General features: G+C 41.5%; 1 protein-coding gene and 1 long non-coding RNA gene across 2 annotated transcripts in view; one reads left to right on the top strand and one right to left on the bottom strand.

The window, feature by feature from the left end:
- Positions 1-23255, top strand: part of XKR4 (XK related 4) — a 185748-nt gene that overhangs the window by 34945 nt on the left and 127548 nt on the right. The gene's annotated exons all lie outside the window — the stretch shown is intronic.
- LOC140132749 (uncharacterized) lies at positions 13113-15831 on the bottom strand. The gene is made up of 3 exons (XR_011855706.1): positions 15312-15831; positions 14679-14824; positions 13113-13318 (listed from the first exon to the last, which is right to left on the bottom strand). It is a non-coding gene; the product is annotated as an uncharacterized lncRNA (long non-coding RNA).

Here is a 23255-nt window from a genome sequence, read left to right as displayed (position 1 = left end):
TCCCTGTGTCTGCCCTGAATCCTGTCTAAGTTTTGGTACATGTGTAACCGGTTTTCGACCCTTTGCCAAATTAGCTAGTATTTTGCCTGACTTGTTGCCAAATCTGAACAGGCTTGCTTGTGCGTGGACCCGTGTGTAACGGTCTTGTTGTTCTAGTATAGATTCATGTTGGGATTTTGTGGTCTTCCATTTCTCTAAGTTTTGTTGTGTCGGGGTTGTTAAATATAAAGTGTATGCATTTCGAAGTGCCGTGCTGCTATCATATAGTTTTTTTCTGGCCTGTTTCTTGGCTCGTCCCACGTGTCCCATAATTTGGTCTCTGATTACTGTCTTAGCTGCTTCCCAGTGTATGGGTGGATTGTCTTTTGTGGATGCGTTATGGAATTCGAACTCAGTCCACCATCCCCTCAGTAATTGTAGGAAAGATTCGTCCTGCGCCATGTAAGAGGGGAAGCGCCAGATGTAGTCAGTGCCAGTTTGGTGTTGCGGGGTCAAGATTAGGCTCCCTGGGGCGTGATCTGACACAACTATTGTTTCTATATCGGTATGCTCTATTCTATCCAACAGGGTCTCGTTTACCAGTATGTGATCTAATCTGGACCATTTATCGTGGGGCTCTGAATAGAAGGAATCTGCCCTCTGGGTGGTCATGTCTCCAGCAGTCGGTGAGTCCCAAGTCCGTTGCCAGTAATGCTAGGTCGGTTTGTGGTTGTGCGTGCCATAGAGATACATTATCGCGGTGTGACCTGTCTTCCCTCATGTCCATCACTTGATTAAAATCTCCCGCTACTACCAGTTGGGGGGATATATCCAAGGCCAAGCGTTCAGTTAAGGAGGAATAGAAATGTGCTTGCTCCATGTTGGGGGCATACACATTATATATGCTTAACTCTCCTGCGGGCGTTTCCAATATCGCATGGAGGATTCTGTTGTCCTCTGTGATAGTGTGAGATTTTATAGTGATGGCTGAGTTTTTGTTTATTAATAGCATGACTCTCCCTCGTCTGCTCGATTCTGCTGTGCCAATTGCCTCGTCCACCGACATGCGTGTCATGTATTTAACCTCTGTTTTGAGCAGGTGTGTTTCCTGTAATAGCGCTACGTCTGTGTGTAGTGATTTCAAATGCCTCAACACCATGGACAGCTTTTGTGGAGATCGAAGGCCTTTAACATTCCATGTTACCATTTTTACTGTCATTGCATTTGTGATGCCAATGATTTGTCTGGCGTACTTCCTTGTGTGCTTTTGTCTATTGTGGTTCCCCTCCCCCTGAGTTGGCTTAGCTTGCGAAGACTAAATTTTTTACTTCTAAACATAAACATTTCTCTTATCCATAACATGTGAAATAACTTGTAAAACAACATTGTCATAATCACCCAAGTCCCCGAGGTTGACCTCGTCGCGTAACCTGTCGTTGACTTCCTCATTTTCCGTCAAGTAGTAGAAGCAGTTCACCCTTTGAATGTATTGGTACTAGCTTCATTGCTGTTTTGCGCATTTATAGATTTTATCTTTCGTATCGCAATGACGGTTCTCACAGTGTTTCTTGTCTCCCTCACTTTTTTACTTTGATGGTTTCTCTGAGCGTTGTAGCTTCCGTGTTGATGTGCTCGGACGCGGTGATGCTTGTTCAGAGCCTGGAGGTGATCTTTGGGTACGTCGTCCTCCGTTGGATTCTCGCCAGCTCTACATAGTTTCCAGTGCTGACTCTGCCATATTTGGGTCTGTAAAGGTTTGCGTCATGCCATCCGGGGCCGTCACTCTGAGAGTTGCTGGGAACTTCCACTGTTTCTTGAAAAGCTCTGAGCAAATTGGACTGAATTCTCTCCTCTTTTTAGTTAAGTCTGCTGAATAATCTGCGAATAGTAGTCCTCTTGTGTCATCTATCATGAGTGGTTCTTGTCGTCGACGGTATGCTCGTAGTATCTCCTCTTTGTCAGCGTAATTGAGGTATTTTGCTATTGCTTGCCTCGGTCGATCCTCCCTTTCGGCATATCGTGCTGATGGAGACCTTGGTGCTCTAGGTGGGCCTATTCTATGAGCTCGTTCCACCTTCAGTGGGCCTCTAATCCCTAATTGGTATGGCAATTTTTCAGCGAAGACTTGGTGTAGCTGTGCTGCAGTGGCCGTTTCAGAAAGACCTATGAGCCTGAGATTATTTCTGCGTGATCTGTTCTCAAGATCATCAATTTTGTCTGCCATCTTTTCCGTTTCTGTATTTGCTGCATTTATCTTTGCTAGGGCTGTCGCCAGGTCGTCTTCTAGAGTAGAAATGTGTCTCTCTGCCTCTTCCAGGCGATGTGTGTGCGAGTCGATTTCCGATTGGATAGCCTGTAAAGTGTCTTCGATCGCCGTGGATACTATTTCTTGTATGCTTGGCGCTATCTTTTTGGCCACTTCTTTGGCTAGTCTTTTGTAGTTTATGGGAGGTTTGGCTGTGGGCTGAGAGATGGTATCTGACTCAGCCTGTTCTTCTTCTGATACATCTCCCCCTTGAGAGCGGGGGGGGGGGGGGGGCGCCATTGCTATTGCTGGGTATGTGTATTGCCTCTGATAATGCAGGTGTTCTGTCTTTTGATCTGTATTTATTGCTGTAATAGGGCTGGCTTCTGGGCACTGTGAGATGGTTTTATATGAGATGTTTGTCCCCTGCTTGTCTTTATGACACGATTTCCTTTTGGCCTGTTCTGTGGGGGTTATATAGCATATGCTCCTATGTCTCAGTGCCACCTCTGCTTTATGTGCAGCAGTTGCTCCACGTGGCGTGTTTACTATGCCTCCCTCTCCCTGTTCGTCTCTCCGGTACTGGCTGTGTCTATACTGTATGGAATCAGGTGAGTTGCAGCGCTCCACTCACTGTGCCCGCGCTGCTGCTTGGGGAGTTTGCCACGTGGTGCCATCTCCTCCTCTCCTTTCCTCTGCCGCAACCCGTCTCTCGCCGCAGCTTCCGTGCACCGGTTAGGTGTCCTCCGGTCTCCGCTGCGTTCCCCCTGGTGTTCCTGCCGGTATCTGCCCTAAGCAGCGATGGTATGGCCTGCTTTTCGGATTCGGGCTACGGAGCTCCTCTCCTCTGCTCCTCTACATTTCAAAAATGTTTTTTTTAGGATGCATGAAAAATGTCACCCAAGCGTTTGTTTTTTTCCCTTCCAGAAATAGGCAAATTTGACTGAGGCACCTGAAGGCTCCATAGCATTATTAATGCTTGAGCCTACCTTGTATATTTGTTAATTGAAGTTTTTTCATAGAAGGAACAGCCAGACAATAAAAAGAAAGGAATGGTTGGCATGTGAGAGCACAGCCGTACATAGCGGTTATTTCTGGCAGAGAGCAGATTCCCTTGGAATCTGGGGGTGATGGATTCTCTTTAACGTAGGATGGGAAACTCTTCTGAGAAGAAGAGTCAGAGATACCAGTGAGCCACGCCCCATTATTCTGACTGACATCTCTGTGTCTCTTCAAATGACTGCTCTGCCTCCTTGTACTTAGGGACCGTCTGCTAATAATATTTAACTACAGACAAATAAAGCTCTAGGTACAGATGGGGAATATTGTGTCAATCTTTTTACACTGTGCCTAGTGTTACATTCATGACATGTGACCATAGTGACATCATCGCAGGTCCTTCAGACTTCTAAGAATAGCAAACTGTACACCATGTATGTGATTACATGAAATCACAGCAGCCTCCATGGAGGAGTAGAAGTCTGTGACTTAATGTGGTCAGATACATGCATGGGGTACAGGTTGCTATTATTAAGACTCTAAAGGACCTGAGATGATGTCACTCTGGTCACATGACATGAACTGTGACCAGTGAGGAGGCATAAGGCTTGGGGAGGATTAGATGGGAGGGGCCGGCCAAGCAGGACACGCCCCCTCTGATGCCAGGGAATATAAGATAAAAGGTGATTTATGAGGATGTGAGTGAAACAATTTTTAGCTAAAAGAAGGGTGTCAGTCAGTTATTAGAGTTATATAGAAACCTGTCACTGTCTGTATGTGTGCAAATGTGGTGACAGGTTCCCTTTAATAGTAATTTGCATACCTGTATTCTATAAACAAATAGAACATCTTCAAAGAGCATCTTTTTGTATATTCTTTTACACAATAGTTTTCTATGACATAGGGCTATATCCTGTACGATTATTTTTGGTATATCTTCAGGTTTCTTTTGTTCAAAAAACATGCACATTTTGTAGCCTTGTCAATATAGAATTGTGATTCTGCAATGCAATCAATAAAAGGCAACAGGGAAAATGGCACTTACTCATCGTAACTATAGCGGGAGCAGTATAAAGGATGTCACTGGAACACGCAGCAAAAAAAAAAAATCACACATTATGGCTGCTGAGGTCTGACATGTCACCTTGCCTGGTGGAAATCAATGACCACTTTTCAGCTTTTTTTTTTCCTGCAAGAAACTAGTTTTTAGTAGTGTCTTTCAGATTCTAAAAATACCAACTGTGTGACAAGATTCCAAATCTGGAGGTCAAACTGCGAAGTCCAAGGGCAAATGACAATGAAAATGACACCAAAGTCTTATTGGATTCCTATAACAACGTCCTGCTTAGAGAAACACATAACTGTAGATATGTTAGAGTTGTCTTGTATAAGGTCACCAAACTTTTATGGAAGATACTTTATATCTGCAATAACTTTTGTTCAAATTAGCTGCCACACTCATAAACATCCACTTGGATCGGCTGAGTGTGCGTGGATTCCTCCACAGTGTAACTCTTGAGCCAAATTGTAGGTTTTTGATGTTTTGTTTTTTGATGTTTCCATTTCATCCAAGTCTCATCGGTTTTCCAGATGTTCAGACCTTCACCCCGGGATTGCTGTTGTTTCTTTTGCCTTTGTTGGAGATATGAAAACTAGTAGGTTTTATCTATAACATTGTACAAAATTACTATCTAACTGTATTGTCAGCTCTACTACAGATATGTGCCTGCCTCCCCCTTCCCCCGCATCACTTATCTGCATGGAGTTTGTAGCTTGCAGCTTCTCTTTCCTCACAATGTGCTGGCAGGAAGTGAATCAGTGTATGTGTCAGTGTGAGCTCCGTGCAGGGGGCGTGGCTACAGGCTCAGAGCAGAAAGACAAAAATCTCAGCAGCACGGCCTCACACAGGAATCCAAGATGGTGGCCACCCGACCCTAAGTCAGAAGTTACACGGTCGTGTCTAGGGAATACTGAAATTGTATAAAGTAGGACTGATAGAGACAGATTGGTCTTATATCTGTGAAATATTTTTGTATATTTTTGTTAATAACAGTGAATTGCACATGTATTTAACAAGTGTGTGCGCTGGGATTATGGTGCACGTGATCCTTTTGTGGCGCAGCTGCGCTGCTTCCATGCGACACAAATTAGGGGACGTGCTGTCAGACGGTCCGACTGATTCGGACTGAGCACGGTATTTAACCTTCAAATTGTGTTGCAAGACCAAGCACTTAGATGCACCACAAAAAAGATGGTGAACTCTGTCGGACCTGAGCGGGGAAGCGACACATTCATGATATCGGGCGAACGATCTTTGTGAATCGCCGCACGCTGCATTATAGACGGACAATACAATTTTAGTGAACTCCAGTGACCAGCTGTTGGATCATTTTAGATTGATAGTATCTCAGCATTGTATGGTCAGTGACTGATACAGTTTTTTATATATTATTTTTTATGTTATTTTTACAGTGTCTGCTGGTAATGTTGCTACATAGGGTTGCAGTTATTTGGAAGTTTCTTTATGCAACTTTGGACACTGTAATAATTTGAAACTGTATGATATAATAGTTTTTTTAAATTACAACATTTTGTCATATGCCAATACATGGTGGATCATTAGCATCATTTTAAAAGTTGATTTTAGAGGCCATAGATAACAAATATAATAATAGTACCATAGTCACTGTGCCTGGATATATAAAGTATTTGCACCTTGGATTTTTGGTAATTTTTGTTCGTTTTTTAACACCCCCTGAACCCCTGGAAAAAAGAAAGATGGGGCGGTGTAAATAAAGATTTATTATAATAATTATTTAAATACCCGTCGTGATGAAAGAGCTTTTTCTGTAAAATTATTTTGTCTCCTCTGCTAGAAAGATAAGTAACTAAGATACTTGCATATTATTTCCTTGCAGAGATTATTTATTAACCCTTAACCATCCCTCACAGCATCTACATAAAGATGACAGGCTTTGTACGAGTGGGAGGATCTCCGGCTGCAGATATTCCCGCTCCTGAGAGATGTTTTCCTCTATTTATTCTAAAAAGTGAAAGCTGAGCCCCTCCTAAATTGTCATGCTGTCCATTTACATTAAAATATACAAACTATTGCTCATTTGCTTAATGCTAACAGCTTTAATTAATGAGTTTTCTAATTACAGGATAGAGAGACCATGTAATGATCAACTTGTCACATCTAAGTACAAGCTGTAAGAAAGCCTTAGTCTTATGGGGTGTTTCAATTCCATTTCTGGTTGGAATGTTCGGGAATTTTTTATATATTTTTTATGCAGAATAGTAAATGATGTTTCTGACAGTACATTTACTGTAGACCGCTTGTAAGAAATGGCTAAAAATGTAAATAGGTTAATGTTTTGTCGTTACACGCAATTCCTTGACTTGTGATATCGCTAAAGGCTGCAGCATCTGCCTCATAGAAGTGATTTAATACCAGCTGTTATTAATAGAAGTATAAAAACCCCTTAAAAACTCCCTAGATGTCCTGGTATATTTGCAAGGCACTTGTATATACACCAGGAGAGCCATGCAAGATATTAGAGTAATAGATGATAATGTCTGCAGTAAATATAGTGTGTTTTGCTGCCATACTAACTGTCTGTCTTAGTAAAAGAGGAGAAAGCCTTCGCACTTCTCAGCCAGTAATAAGGTTTGGGATTTACTGAGACTTTTTTGAGAATCTCAAATTGATTTTAAATATGTGATGTATGTGCACCGATCAGCTGTCCAGGCCTGGAATAACACAGAGTTAAATGCAGGCTCCTATTCACTTCATCAGGAGAGCGACTTTGATGATAATCCATCAATTTAAAATCTTGGAAGACCCCTGTAATTATGTATATTTCTAGGTGCGGCCTGCTCCATGAAGTAGATGTACCTGAGAGGACAGAAGAATCAAGAGTCAAGTTTATCACTTACTGAGCCACGCTAGGATCCTAGTGATTAAGGCCCTTCCCTTTAGGCTACACACTGTTCACCAAGGCTCATCAGGCAATGTTGTCGTCTTACACGCTTATACAGGGACTAGTCTATGTGATCGCCGGGGTATGTATTCCTCCTCCCATTGCTATATCTGTGTTGCAGGCACTGATGACGGAAATTGCCCGATGCCCTCATTCTTGGCAATTTTATTGCCACATTGGATCAGGTGCATGATTGTCTCCGTCCACCACCCAGACATGACAAATAACTGCCCTGGCACTGAAGTGTGGAGATGGCAACACCGCTATGTTTTCTCAATTTTCTAAAAATAATGTAAATTTCCCATTGTCCAGAATGTTTCATAGTTTCATAATAGATAAGATTGGAAAAAGACCAAGTGATGGTAGGACCTCCTCTTCTCTAGGTGTAGAGGATGCCCCTGTCTATAGTTATGGTAGAACTGTCTCTCCTCTAGTTGTAGAGGATGCCCCTGTCTATGGTGATGGTAGAACCACCTCTCCTCTAGGTGTAGAGGATGTCCCCTGTCTATGGTGATGGTAGAACCGCCTCTCCTCTAGGTGTAGAGGATGCCCCTGTCTTTGGTGATGGTAGAACCACCTCTCCTCTAGGTGTAGAGGATGTCCCCTGTCTATAGTGATGGTAGAACCATCTCTCCTCTAGTTGTAGAGGATGCCCCCTGTCTATAGTGATGGTAGAACCACCTCTCCTCTAGGTGTAGAGGAGGCCCCTGTCTATGGTGATGGTAGAACCATCTCTCCTCTAGGTGTAGAGGATGCCCCCTGTCTATGGTGATGGTAGAACTGTCTCTCCTCTAGTTGTAGAGGGTGTTCCCTGTCTATGGTGATGGTAGAACTGTCTCTCCTCTAGTGGTAGAGGATGCCTCTGTCTATAGTAATGGTAGGACCTACTCTGGTGGTAGAGGATGCCCCGTTGTCTTGGCCACAGGTCTAGGTATAAAAAGATCTTTGGATCTCAGTACTGTCCATTTAGCTATTTGTACATTGCAATGAGCTCTCCCCATTTTAAGGACGTTGTCTTTTTTTTCTAAACTGAATAATCCCAAATTTAATAATCTTGGTTGGTCTCCTCTGCACCTGTTCCAGTTCTACTGTGTCTTTTTTATACACTGGTGCCCAAAACTGTACACAATACAGGCAATTTGTTCTTGAGTAACATTTGATAGTGGCCCCTAGTAACCATGTGATGGTTTGTGGCTGTAACCTTTCATTTGTTTACATATGTCAACATTTGGGAAAACCAGAATTGGTAATGTTTTATTTCAAATGGACCCATACACTTTCTCTCCTGCCTCTTGCAAAAAAGGTGGATTTGACAGAAGGTGTAAATGTCTTACAGGGAGAAAACATGTGTGACACTTCTAGCAGTGACATATTTCTCAAGGAAAAAAGTATTAGGTGTAATAAATCTTCATTCGTGTGACATTGTCTGCTGTGGGGATTTGGGAGTATACCTATGAGTGCTTTCCAGCTGTAATTGGCAGATTTGGATGACTTCTCTCCAGTCTTACTGTTGTTCGTTGGGTGTTTAATTTTCATTGGATAAAATAACAATGCATGCTAAATTATTTGGTCCATCAAAGCATTTGGTACGGTAATATGGACTGTTAGCTATCTCTACCAACTCCAACTCTTTACATCCTCTAAAACTTGCGACTCCACTAATTCTGCAGCAGTTACATTTTTTTCTAGTCCCTGTAATTCTTAAGAAATCCGAGTTGTTACATTTTGATACTATATATTCTATATAGTCTACTATATTCTCTACTGTCTTATGGGAAGTCCTAAAAGAGGACCCGTCACCCTCAGCTCCTAGTGCTACAAATAATGCTAACAAACACTGCTGCGCTGTACACTACAAACGCCGAAGGTGCTGCCTCTTTCGGGACCGCCCCGCTCATTCCTTAGGCCAGCAGTGACTGCTGCGTGTCATGCGGAAGTCACCGCCCTAATACCGCCCCCTCCGAAACGGTCCGGAGGTCTCAAAGCGGTCCGGCGTTTGTAGTGTACATCGCCACAGTGTTTGAGAGCAGTGTTTGTTAGTGTTATTGGAGGTTTCCGATAATGCTAGCAGTGTAACACTGCTGCGTCTATTGTGGCACTAGGAGCTGTTTACTTAAGTGACAGGTTTTAAGGGGGTACAGGGTTAAGGGGGTTACTGATCATTGAAGCCTGGGACTAAAGTAAAGCATCCAGAGAGATTAACCAGAGGTCACAGGGGGCAGAGAGTTCAGTCTGAAACCTGGGGTTGTCTGTAAGTTGGGTGTCCTTAAGTAAGAGACTGTCTTTATTTAAGGAACTCTGGAAAACTCTGTAAGGACCAGGGCAAGCATTTTAAAAAAAAGAAAGCGTACTTACCCAGTACGACAGCAATGCTGGGTCGCTTGTTTGCAGTCCGTTTAAAAGAATCTACCATGGGGAATTTGTACGATCCTACATGGTAGATTCCCTGCCCGGGCAGCAGCTGCATCTGGATTTTCACCAATGAAGCTACTACATAAATAAAGTTTAATTTGTCAATATGCAAATTAATTTCTACGGCTATTGGGGACAGTTTCCGTCACTGGCTTTATTTTAAGTAGCTTGTCTGCGGCATACGGTCCATCTCCGACATCATGTGACCTGTGCACAAGCACAGTATCTTGCGCCTGTGGCGAACTACTGTGCATTTGTACAGCTCAAATTATGTTGGAGAAAGGTCCGATGCCGGAGGCAGGCAGGTAGCAGCGGATCAGAAGTGGCTACTCCCCCCGTAGCTGTCTTACGCTACTCCATGCCCCCGGTAGCGTTAGAAATGTATTTTAATATTGATGAATGTAACTTTATTTCTGTAGAAGCTGTATCCCTAGATTAGTGAAAGACGGGATACAGCTGCTGCCCGGAAGGGGAATCTCCAATGGGGAATCGCTCAGAAAGTAGATTCCCCGTGGTAGATTTCCTTTAAGACTCGACAGTGCTGCTTACATGCAGATCACAATAGGAAAGACTACCCAGCCGCAAACCTGGGCAGGAATAGAACCTACTTTATAATTTGCAGCCTGGGCAGTCGGCTCATGCACAGAGCTATGTAATACCATAGAGGTAAATGGGTAAATAAAGTAAAAAGCGGGCAGCACTCCATGGTTCAAATTTCAAAATAAAAGGTGAACTTTATTGAACAAGTGGCGACGTTTCGGTGTGTGACACCTTCATCAAGCTTGATGAAGGTGTCACACACCGAAACGTCGCCACTTGTTCAATAAAGTTCACCTTTTATTTTGAAATTTGAACCATGGAGTGCTGCCCGCTTTTTACTTTATTTATCTACAAGAGGATCAAGCCAGACCCTTTGGGGGCGCTGCACCCCTCCTTATTAGGAGTCCATAAGATTGTGCTGACTTGGATTTTACTTCTTCTACAATAGAGGTAAATGGGGATGAAACAAAACATGGCTCCATGCACGAGGTCTTAGCTGGAAGGGTCTTGTTGACCATTGACAAAGTTTATTGGTGAAATGTATCTGCTGGATTTCACAATATTTAGATTAATTTAACTGGCAGAAACATCTCTATAAATAGTTTGCAGAATAGTTACCGTAATGTAGGAGCAGAAGTCTAGAATATTACAGTTTTCTTGGTGTGGGTAACGTAAATATCTGCGCTCCATACACTGAATGAAATCCTTCAGCCCGGGCTTAGGTCTGGATAACTTTTTAGAGAAGGGCTACACATATTAGAGTTAAACAAGAGATCTTCTTTTCTGGGATGTGAGATGTCCTTGGGCACATTTTATGTGAGGAGTTATTAATTTTGCAGCAAATCACCGCTATGTTACATTTAATATCTTTGAGATAATTCCAGATAGCTTTTATTTAAACACAGAGGAGTAAGTGTGTTTTATATGAAATGAAATCTGAAATGCTCCATAGGTGGAGTTCACACACTGCAGACAAAGGCTGCTGCAACAGAACCCCTCGAAAATCCATTACTAATCTCTATGTATTACAAAAGAGTAGATGAAATCCATTGCAGCTGCGGAACAACAGCCCGTGCTATAGACTATAACTCCAGATATCACGTCACCTTAGATCTTTAACCATTGGATGTGTTTGGGGTCTTCTATACTCAATACACAAGCAATATACTGTAGAAGGTCTGACACACTTTTTGTGCATGTGAACATGTCCTAAGGATACCTGCAGAGAAAAGTGCTGATTCTTGTCGTAATAAACTGACGTTTTCTTAATTTTTTCATTTCCGATTGGCATCAGTATGGCATCTGCTTTTCACAGGTCATCATAAGCTACAGTCTATGTGTGACCCAGGGAAAACGATCCTGACTAAGACATGGTCTGACAGTCCCTAACAATAACAACCATGGGCACTGATTTGTTATAAGTTTTGCATTGAACGTTGCACCCTCAAAAAATGGATGGTCGGAGGCTGTTTTTACAGTTGTATACTGCTGGCCTAAGGCTTTGTTCACATGTGGCATTTGCCTTGCGTTTAGAAACCCCTGTGGGTGGAACTTGGCTTGATTGCATATGCTTTTCTATAGAAAGGCATGCAATCATTAACATTCACCTGTTGATTCCCATTTAAAGAACGCAAAAAAGCGGGTGCTCGTTACCGATTGCATGCGTTTCTAAGGGCCATGAAAAATTAATTGCTGATCTTTGCTTGTTTATTGGTTACATTTTTATGCAGCAGGGAGTGCTATTCTATGGGATAAATGTATCATTAGGCTGCAGCTTCCTGAGGTATCCAGCTGTGCTGTTCTCAGGCACAACACAAGAACACACCATTCTGGCCCATTTTGGTGCCCAGCACAGCAATTGGCATAGAGGTGGTCTAAAGGGAGGAATAATCTATTAATAGTAATTCCTGGTGGTTTGCTTAGAACAATTTCAGGGTGCCAGCTATAGTGTTCCCAGACATCAATTGAAACTTTTTTATGACTTGTATCTCTTAAAACTGAAGACATGAAGACAGGGAAAACATTCCCAATTATCCAAATAAAAATAGTCCTATGGATATACGTTATTTATATTTACCTGCACTTGCAGAATTCCGGCCTCCAATACTAGTGCAGACTATAACTATAAACCTGAGGAACTCATTAGGTCACATTTACTAAGGCTTTGCGTCGCTTTGCGACACACTTTTTTCAGACTGTGCCCTATTTTTAATGGGAAAAATGGCTTGCTCATGTATTTAAGTAACAGGTGCGCTGTGCAAGCCTTTTTTTAGCACAGCTGCACTAGCTTCCAAGCTACACAATTTAGGGGACCTGCCATTGGACGATCCAACTTATCCGGACTGAGCGCGGAAATTATGTCACAAGCCCTAGCCCAGACTTGTACCACTAAAAAGATGGTGAACTATGTGAGACCTGAGTGGGGAAGCGACACATGTAGGATATCGGGCGCACGATCTTAGTGAACCGCGGCACAGTGCATTGTAGTTGGACAATGCACTCTGGTGACTGGGTAAGTAAATGTGCCCCATTATGTTAATGAGATTTGGATTTATATGGAACCAATTGAAAAAGGATCTGTGGTTGGTGAAATGGCTCTGACATGGACTGGGAACAAAATGTGCAAAAGCACAACTAGAGAACGCTTAGCCAGAGATGAAGGCAAAGCCAATAAATCCATTGTCAGAATTTCCATACCTCAATAAATATTGATGTTTCTCAATTATTCTGAACGTTTGTCATTCACACATTGCTTGGTAACGTCTAACAATCGAATGTCCCTAACTAAACTATAGATTGGTTAAAAATGCTGAAAAATGTCATCAACTTGTGATGTAAGACATAATTGTACTAAACTGAAATAATTTCTATAAATGAATATGCAGAAAATGAATTTACTAATTTTTTTTTTACTAATTTTATTAACAATGGACTAAAGCTGATTAACTCCCAAAGAAGAAATGAGCTGTGATAGCACCATCTGATAAGTGATATTACAGAGATGGTGCCCTGCAGAGTGTCAGCTGTTACATGTGACCGGCTGGTAGTCCCGTCATCTGTGTACGCTGTGCTCCTACCGTACAACCCTAAGGCGTGATCTACATACATGTCTTCAACCTTGTCTGTAGTCTAGTTCTATACCACTGTATGATATTACAACCTGGGGAATAAGATAAATTATATATAGATTATATGGCAGGAGCGATAAATCCTTGTGTCACACACCACCCCCTCAGGCTCTCTACAAGACATACTGTAAAACAGCGGGAGGATTTTAGCTATACAGCTAAATTTTAGACTGAGATTAGCACCACGGTTATAGTGGCTGATGCCGGATGGCCGGAAAACTCATAATTTTAGACTTTGAAGTCTTACTTTACACCACCCCTTTTCTGACAAGTCCTTCCTTTCACAGACAATGCCTAAAAAGTGTCTGTAATATATGATAGGTTTGGTATAAGGTATTGTTCTAGTAATGCTTAACGGGTAGATTAAAGGGGCTGTCCACTTTCCCTAGCCCCCATTGCTTCTGCGCTATCTAATGTCAGGTGGGTGGTCCTAAGCTGTCAGCTCTAATCAAGGTCTGCCCATCTGACTGTAAAGAGCCAACACCTAATTGTGTTAGTTGCTTTGTGAAGGTAAAGGCTAGAGAAGAAGATCCAACTATGCCGGAAACAGAGGAGCAGTATATGTTAAAGAATGATAAAGGAATGGAGTTTGTGAAAGAGGTGAAAGTTCTTCTTCATATTAGGAATGTACGATATGCACGATTAGTCATTTGTAGCATTTGCATAGTCTTTTCAAGTTACATATTTCTAATACAAATAAGAATTTACCCTCCAAGTGACTGCCAGGTTAATATATTGGCATCAAAGCAGATGTACAGTAACAGTTGGCGTGAAGCCATTGGGCAGACGTCTGTCAGAACCCATTTTCACGTCACATTTCTCATTTCAGCTCTTGTAAGTCGTGTGCTGTATTTATATGTGAGCTGCTCCTAATCTCATTTACTTATATAGAGGTAGAAGCGAAGCAGCAGAGTTATAATAAGCGACTGCTTTGCCTCGATGAAAGTGGAAGTGACACTCGTTCTCATCACATATTACTATTACTTATGTATCATGTTTTTGGATCTAGGTAGAAGGCTTATAAGTATACAAAACTATGAGCACTCATTCTATTTGTGGGCTTTGCAATTGCAGCAACAACTTTAACAATAATTACTTAAAAACAAGAGTACAGTAGACTATCTCTGGAGACAGAAACTGTCTTTAGTATTTTCACTATGACCTGTTATTGGATGAATCACTTAAAATGCTTGGCTTACAATTGCTAGTGATACCAGGAGAAGGGGTGGGTAAAGAGAAACCCCCTTTAATGGCTTAGATCGAGCCCTTGGTTTTCCCCTCTTATAAATTGATATGGCATCTCCTTATGACCAGTAGACCTCTCGAATGCTATCCATCCTGAAAATGTATTAGTTAAGAGACTTATTTATAGTGGCCCCTTTACTGTCTTACCTTACCATGTGGTGCTTCTGGGACGTGAATGGGACTTGGGTTGTTGAGCATGAGAGCATGACTAAACCACAGATACAGGATCAGTGATGGTCCCAGAGGCTAAACTCTTACTCATGAAGTGATGGCAGATCCTCGCAATATTCTATCTGTTTAACAAAAAATCTGTTAGGTTTCAATTCAAGATCTGTAACGAGCCACCCAACTATAATATTGGTTCTAGTACTGATCTCCTTGTATGGGAAAGAAACACCTTATGAACTTCTAGGTCCTCTAGAACTGGGTGTGACCATACCCTCTGCAGTATCATATGATAAAATTCTAGATTAAATTTCTGGCAGCAGATTGTAGAAGACTCATGTTTTTGGACTCAATACAATGGACAAAGCATGTTTTATAAAAACTACTGTGTCTTATCTGGTGTAACTAGTCTTATCCTTATCAAAGCTATCGAGGATGATCTTTCACCAGGTTTTACCTAATTAAATTACAAGTGTAGGTTTGAAATGTAGTTATAAAATGTCTTACTAGGTAGGTTCTAAATGTAGGTATGAAATGTCCTACTAGGTAGGTATGAAATGTAGGTATGGAATGTCCTACTAGGTAGGTATGAAATGTCCTACTAGGTATCCTTACCTCCTCCAGAGCTTCTGTTGTCATCGCCCATCGCTGCCATGCCCCTTGTTTGCTTACAGAGACCAGAGCTCCCTAGAAAGGTCATTTCATGCCTTTCCTAAGGGCGCTAGTAGTTTAATGGGATACAATCTGGTGGCAGGTTCCATTTAAAATCATCATAGTGCCAGGACTGATCATCAGACATCATTTTCCAACCACAACTAACTTAATGGATCATCTGCGCCCTTGATCCAGCGTCTAGTGGCCGTTCACAGTGGGGCATTGGGTGTTGTAGCAGGAAGGGTGGATACCATATTAATCCTCAATTCGATCTTCAACCGTGCAGAATCAATATGATCATCTGGCACCCACAGACGCTATTTCTGACCATCTAGTGTAGTCGTAAGTTGTTTTCTTGTTTGGTGAATAATGTTAAGTTCATACAAGGGAAGAAATAAAAGATTGATTTGTTTCTCGAAGGATTCTACACAAAAGCTTCTCGGTAGCCATGATCTCATCTTCTCCGGGGATATAGACATGTCTTTCTCTAGAGTATTAACAAAGAAAAAATAGATCACTTTAAGTGAACTCAGATCCAGAATCTTAAGGGAGAGAAAGGCAAAGTAAAAGGCTGACACACGAACATCGCTGAATGTGGCAGACTCCTTCCATGTCCTTTCATGAATGTTACATGTTGGTTAATTTAAAAAAAAAGTGAATTGTCATTTACTCCAGAAATCCTACTGCAGTCAAAAAAAATTCCCATATTAAGTCTGTCACGGTGACAGAGCAAATGAGCGGAGACATAAGTTCGTCATGAGGAGCGGCGGTGAGCAAAGATACTTGAGATATCATACAGTAAGATAAATCCACAGCTGGCTGGCTCTGTTATTTGGAAATGACTTTATTTCTGAGATTACTGATTTTCTAGGAGAGACTGATTTATTCATGGTTTTTGGTTTCCTAGTGGGATTTTTACGTTGCTCCTGGAGTGCATTTAAATATAACTTTTTCAACATGCAGAGTTCCCTTGTGCTATTTGTTTTATGCTAGCACATTGTTTCTTCCTGTAAACTCATTCATTTACATTGGTACTGAACTGGGACTAAATCATTGTTATCGAATATGCCCATAACATGACATCAACCTTTATGCCTCTTAGGCCTCATGCACACGTCCGTTATAACTTATGGCTTCATGGAGATCTATTGGGTTCGGTCACAGCACGCTGCATGCACCACACAGGTTGTAGAGCAGACCCTATTCCTGCCCATCTATGGAGCCCAATCAGTCATTCTCTATCATCATTGGTGGGGTGAGGGACACTCACCTGCTGATGTCAGACAGGCCGGTAGCAGGGGGTAATGTTCCCCTGGTTTCAGCTCGCGTATGTAAGTGCACATGTATGAGGCCTTAGTAGATGGAACCATCAAAGTTAGAAAATCAATTAGGGGAAAAATCAAATATCATTTAACTCTATATGTGCATCAATACTGCACCAAAATGTTTTCACATGTGTCTGGTGTAAACTAAGTCAACAAAGCGTTGTAAAGCAATGTTAGACTGGAAAGTGCCAGATCCGTGGTCACATCACAGTGGTCATGTTGGGTGATCGTCTAGTATTAATAAATCTGCCCACAGTATTGAAGTTACTTAGGTGGAGTCATGGAGTTGGAGCATTTGGTCAGCTTGTGTCCTAAATTATGCCCATTGTTACTTGATTAAGGTTAATGAAGCTGAGATGCCGGTTCCAGAGTCATCTGGTGCATCTCCACTGAAGTGAGATGTACGGGGCTCAGTTTCATCCGTGCCTGTGCCAAATGCTCAAATCTATTGTCAGGTTTGCATGACTTGTCTGCCATGTAGATGTTTTACGTTATGGGTGAATACAGAACAGCAGGTATAGGGCTTTACTGTCTTCTCCTGGTAACACCTCATCACCTCGATTGCATAAGCCCCCAGGAGTATATTATTCAGGTTACCACTTATTACACACTAGCATTATCCTGATGTAATAGCCAGCACTTTCTGTGGAAAACTATTGTCTATGGAAAATCTTCCATTGTCTCTTCCCTGAGTAGGTTTGTTCTCCCTATACTTTATGTGGATGTCTGTATTTTCCATCAGTATGCTTTAAAAACCATCAGAAACACTACTCATATTAATGCAATATATTGGCTGTTATCTTATTCATAGTTTCAATTTTAAAGGCAGATGTTTTTGTAAAAAAAAAAAAAAAACTTTTTTTGAAAACGAAAAAAAAAATTTAAAAACCTGTGCTGTTTCTAGACTGCACAGAATTCAAAACGATCTTGAAAGACCATACAGATCAGTATTACAGGAACCCGCCGTTTCATTTCCACTTTTAGATTTCCTTTACCAGAAGATTTATACTATTATGAAAATGTTCAATAATAATTAGCATTAACTTTTTATAGGGATCTCTAACTGCTTCCTATTAAAGGAAAATATCAAGTATCCTATTAAAAGCACAAAAGCACTAATGTAATATATCCCCCTACCAACGCATGGGCAGCAGAGTAGTTGCAAATGAGGCCCTTTATCTGTAGCTCCCCAGCAGGTGAGCCTGCGCAACTCACCTTAGGGATCATGCAGTCATTATTAGTCATCAGCAGCTGGAGATACTACCTGTCCAGGCAAGGGTTAAATTATGTGAATTGACAACCAATTGTATTCCTTGATGTACATTGGAGTGTGATTGGAGAGTGAGCCACCACCTGACCAGGGTTTAACAAAACTTCTGGACAAGGAGGAGCTAGGTCTTTTAGGCCCCAGGCCCTTCCAGAGAGTAAAGAGTCTGCCTTAGCTCTGGGATTTTCTATAAATTGACAGATTGCTACGAGATTGTCAAGGCATACAACAAGGCAGGAATCAAACAAATTGGGTCGAAAACCACAATGGCAGCAAGGTACAAAATCATAAATCAAAAGAGTAGTCAAATTCCAGTTGATAGGTCAGAATAACAACAAAATCACATCAGGGTATTTGGGAACTAGTAGGCTTACTGTCACATTAGATACCACAGTTGGCTATAATTATAAGCCTTTAACTTTAAATTAATTTAACTCTTTACATAGTGAATGGTTATTATTTTATATGAATGTCCTATTAATGTATTTGCTTTGAGTAACTTTTTTTGTGGAGGAAGGAACATAATGAACTTTTAACATGGTGTGCAGCGAGTCTGATACGATCATGACCACTGCCTCAGAGGATGACATTTTTTGTCCAAAGAGCAAGGAAAGGTTTCAGTTCTTTGTCATGTTTTGTTAACACAAAAATACTTTTAAGTCTTAACAGGACAAAATAGCAAATAAAGAACGGCTGGGAAACCTCAGCGCACAGACGGATAAAGTAGAAGAATGTACAATGTGCAATGAGAACACTTTCATGTGAAACCTAATATTATCAAAAAATGTTAGATTATTAGAATTTCGGAATTGACTCATCTCCCCACCCACTGAACACCAGCTTTAAGCTGGGAAAGAGGATTTTTGATGTTTTCTTTCAAAGGGACTTTACTATTATCTGCACATTTTATTATCCTATCGTGACAGCGGTCTATAGATACAGAATGTTCCCATATTCCATAATACAATATCGGAGCAGTGATACTATAAGCCTTAGGAGTCTTGTGGCATATCTGAGACATATAAGGCTAGAAAGATTGCTATGGACCCTCGTTTTTCCAAGTTATGGGCCATTAATAAGTGATGTTAAAAAGTTAATGAAGATATTATGAGACATTTTATTGACAATGACTTAGATATGGACATATTAGGGCTGCAGAAAGGCAGATATAGAGGTGCTTAGAAGTCCTGTCCTGTACATCTCTATGCATCCAGTTTCATATGGCATCCTCCATTGGACTATATGCACTGTATGAACGTGCATCCTTTTTGTCTCCGTCTGCGCTGTATATGTCACATAGGGGCTCATTTACTAAGGGTCAGCGTTCATGTGCATGGGGCCTTAGTGTAACTGTCCATATAAGGAAGGTGACATCAGTGGGGAAACAGTCTGAACATCACCCAATAACTGGCTGCTGTAATTCTCACTCCTCCAACTTTCAGATGGGAAGAGGTAGAACAGGACATATCCTCTGTCCTGACGTATCCTTGCAATCAGGGGCATAGCTAGGAGAGGCAGTGCCCCATAGCAGACTTCTGACTTATGCACACACATGTATGCATGGATATATACATTTATACACTAACACAGATCTGTCCCAGTAGCTGCTGACCACATGGGGTAAGTACATGGCAGGAATTAGAGACAGTGGCGTAACTAGGAGAGGCAGGGCCCCATAGCAGACTTCTGAATGTGGTCCCCTTACCCCCTCAGAAAATATACACATTTGTACACTTATGCGCTCACATTTTTGCATTTATACACTTACACAAATCTGTCCCTGGGCCCCATACACTGCGGACCCCATAGCAACTGCTGTGGCTGTAGTTCCACCCCGATTGCAATGGAGATCAGTAACATTGAATAAGATGCACCTCATCCACCATGTGCCTCCCTAGAGCGATCTTAGGGCTCATACTATAGATTTCCATGATGCTTTGTAATGACTACAAATTTTTCTCTAACTACAGCTGACTTTCTGGATGAGATAAATCTTGTAGGACATTGAGTCTTGGCCACCATGGTCCATTTATTTCTCCAGACTGATGAAACTATACAAGTGCTGTACTCTCCCATCTCATGGGGAACTTCATTGACCATTTAATTCCAATAGGGGTACAATGGAGTGCTTTATCTCTAAAATGGACAGGGATCCTGGCAGTCAGACGTCCACCATATTTAAGTTATTTCCTAATGAGGCTGATGACTTGATTGTACTGAAATACCTCTATAAACCCGTTTCTAAAGAAAATAATTTTTTTTCCGATGTAAAATATAGATATAGAAGTGGAGTCTCTTGACTCTTCGGTGACATTTTGCATATGTAAGAGCTGATAAAATACTTGGATTCTGTGTTCTTAACAAGTTCTACCCTTTGTGGCGAGAGTGGAGATAAAAAGGAGATAAATGGAAAGACACATCCACACCCGTGGCAAATCACTGTCTGCGGTGTATGTAATGCCTCGACTTCCTCTCTTCTTTTCCCATGGTATATGACCACATGAACAACAAAAGGAAAATGTCAACCTTGTTGCTATGACAATGTCATGTTCTAACTGAGCTGCAAGGAACAGTTTTTCTCTGTTACAAGGAAATCTTATTGTCAGCGTCAGAGAGGAATATTACTCCAATTACGGACACATGGGCAGCATGGGAATCCCTCGGACACTTTAAGGAATAAGTAAGCTGAAGACAAAAATCCTATCATCCTATACATTTTAGGAAATTCATGGATTGGCTTTAAAGGGTAGCCATAATTTGAGATTATTTTTAATATTGTGCGCATGGGCATGGGGTGAAAATTTTAGTTTGTAAAACTAAAAGTAACTAAAAACCTCCCTGGATGTTTGAATATAGTGCTCATAGCATACTACAGCCCAGTAGTGAGCAGGAAGTGTGAACACTTACAGCTGAGTAAAAAAAAGAGAAGAGAGGAGAGAGACCTGTCTTCAATCCTGTAGACCAGTGGTGGCGAACCTATGGCACGGGTGCCAGAGGTGGCAATCAGAGCCCTCTATATGGGCACCCTTGCCATCACCCCAGGGTAGGGTTTGCCAGAATGGACTCAAGGGCTCTTGCAGTCCCAGGCAGCCCAGGACCCTAGAAGGAAGCTACAATGATAATCCAAACTTCTTCTCCTTCTTTCTACTGTATTGGTGTCCTCAGGTGCCTATACAGTTTAAACCTGTGACAGCAGGGAGTAAAAAGTTACTGCTTAAATTGTCGCATTGGCACTTTGCGAAAAATATGCCGGTTTTGGTTGTAGTTTGGGCACTCTGTGTCTAAAAGGTTTGCCATCACTGTTGTAGACGGATTAGCCATGGCAACGTACAAGTAACATTGTAACTAAGGGGCACATTGCAGTCTGTTTCTTCACAAACTACTGTATTTTTCGGACTATAAGGTGCACCTGATGAAGGATGAATGACCAGTAGGTGGAAGACCTGTGCACAGTTCAAGGCAGCTGTTGTCTGTAATTACGGTTCATATATAAGGCGCACTGGACTATAAAGCGCACCTTTGATTTTTGAGAAAATCAAAGGATTTTTTGTGCGCCTCGTAGTCCGCAAAATACGGTAGGCTAGATTTCTTATTGAAGTATAGTAAAAAAAATGTTCACCTCCCTACCCCCCCCCCCACCCACAATATTAAAATAATCGCTTTCAATTATATTCTAATGCATATTGGTACAAAAGTGGAAGGTTGTTAGTTTCGTACATTGTAGACTGTGAGACGGAAAGATAATTATCATTACAGTAAAATTCTACCCGTGAAGTTGCTTTAATTATAACAAACTGTTTTAAACTGGGATTCCCTATATCAGGCATTGCCATAAACATCTGATAGATCTGTGTCCAACCTCTGGGGCCTGAATCTAGATACTAGAGCCTCAAACAACAGACTATGGGGACATTCTTTTTGCCCTGAAATTGCACATTCATATAGAGATAACCTTAGAGGAAGTTTTGTTGAAGCAGATTTTTACAACCTAAAAACCCATTAATTAGCTCCAATTTAAGGGAGCCTAGAACCTCCTTATTTATCCACAAGTAAATATAGCATTGTAAAGACCACCTTTCCAGATATACTGTTAAAGGATGTCTTCCACCAGGGCTTCCTATGCCCTTGTTTTTAAGAAAAAAAAGGCTTAAACATTATGCAAATGAGCCTGAGGGCCCCAGGCTCCATTAACATGAAGCCTGGAGCCCATCAGACTCATTTGCATAATTTTAAAAGTCTTTTCTTGTAAAAACAAGGGAATAAGAAGCTGAAAGAAGAGCAGATCCTGCCAGAGGGAACACACCCCATCAGGTAAGTGTGCTTGGTTTACAATCCTTCATCCTAATGAATTATTATTATTTTTTTAATGACATTTTTTTTAGAAAAGAGGTAGAAACAAAAAATTGGTGCGCCAGCAGAAATGGCACCACCTCCGGGGCACCGAGAACCTAATCTGCATACAGACTCAAATGATATATCAATGGGAAACAGCAAAAGTGTTTCTTTGAAACTTATGATATGCCCTTGATCATGCTGCTTTTACTTCCTGGTGAGGCTGGAGGTGGTAAACTCTCTTTTTTGGTTTTGAAAACAAAGTGAGAAAACTTTATATATTCTGAACTACCAGGACTGTCACCTGTCTATGTTAATGGGTAGCTTTTTCCTATTATTGTCCCTGTGGATCACCAAAATTCTTCTAAAAAGTTCTGTGTGAACACACCCATATATTTTTGTCTTTGCCTTTGTCTAAATTGAAGAAGGCCGACATTTTTAACCACTTCAGGATTATCCACAGTAAAATTACATCAACTATTCTGACTTATATATTTCTATTCTCTTGCTGCTGAATGTATCCCCCAGGGCGGTCCTACCCCCCCACCGCCCCCTCCCCACACTGAGCTCACTGAATATTGATTTATGCAGCGAGGTCTGTGGGAGCGGTATAAATACATAAGCCGTAATCTCACCTTCATGGTGTCTGCCAGCAACCTCTGCAGGAAAATGGTCTGCTCTGACAAGAATTCACAAGATTTTGTCCCCATAACCTTTTGAAGTTGCCCTGCCACAAAAAGCATGTCACATAATGACAGAAGAATGGAAGCTACAGGGGTCCCTTTTTTTTGGGGGGGGGGGGGTGCAGTTAAGAGGAACTTTTCACCTACTGTTACCCCACTTAACTACCAGGTCGGTATGAAATACACTTTCTAGAATTACCTCTTTTTTGTGAAATTTCACCATTTACCTATAAAAAAAATCTCCAAAGCCATGTGAAAATTTACAGAAAACTGCCATCCCTGCAAAAGTCCGGCACAG

This window comes from Engystomops pustulosus, chromosome 5 (genome assembly GCF_040894005.1).
Source record: "Engystomops pustulosus chromosome 5, aEngPut4.maternal, whole genome shotgun sequence".
Classification (NCBI taxonomy): domain Eukaryota; kingdom Metazoa; phylum Chordata; class Amphibia; order Anura; family Leptodactylidae; genus Engystomops; species Engystomops pustulosus.
Note: the sequence above shows the minus strand (reverse complement) of the source record. Positions and strands in the feature narration are given on the sequence as shown.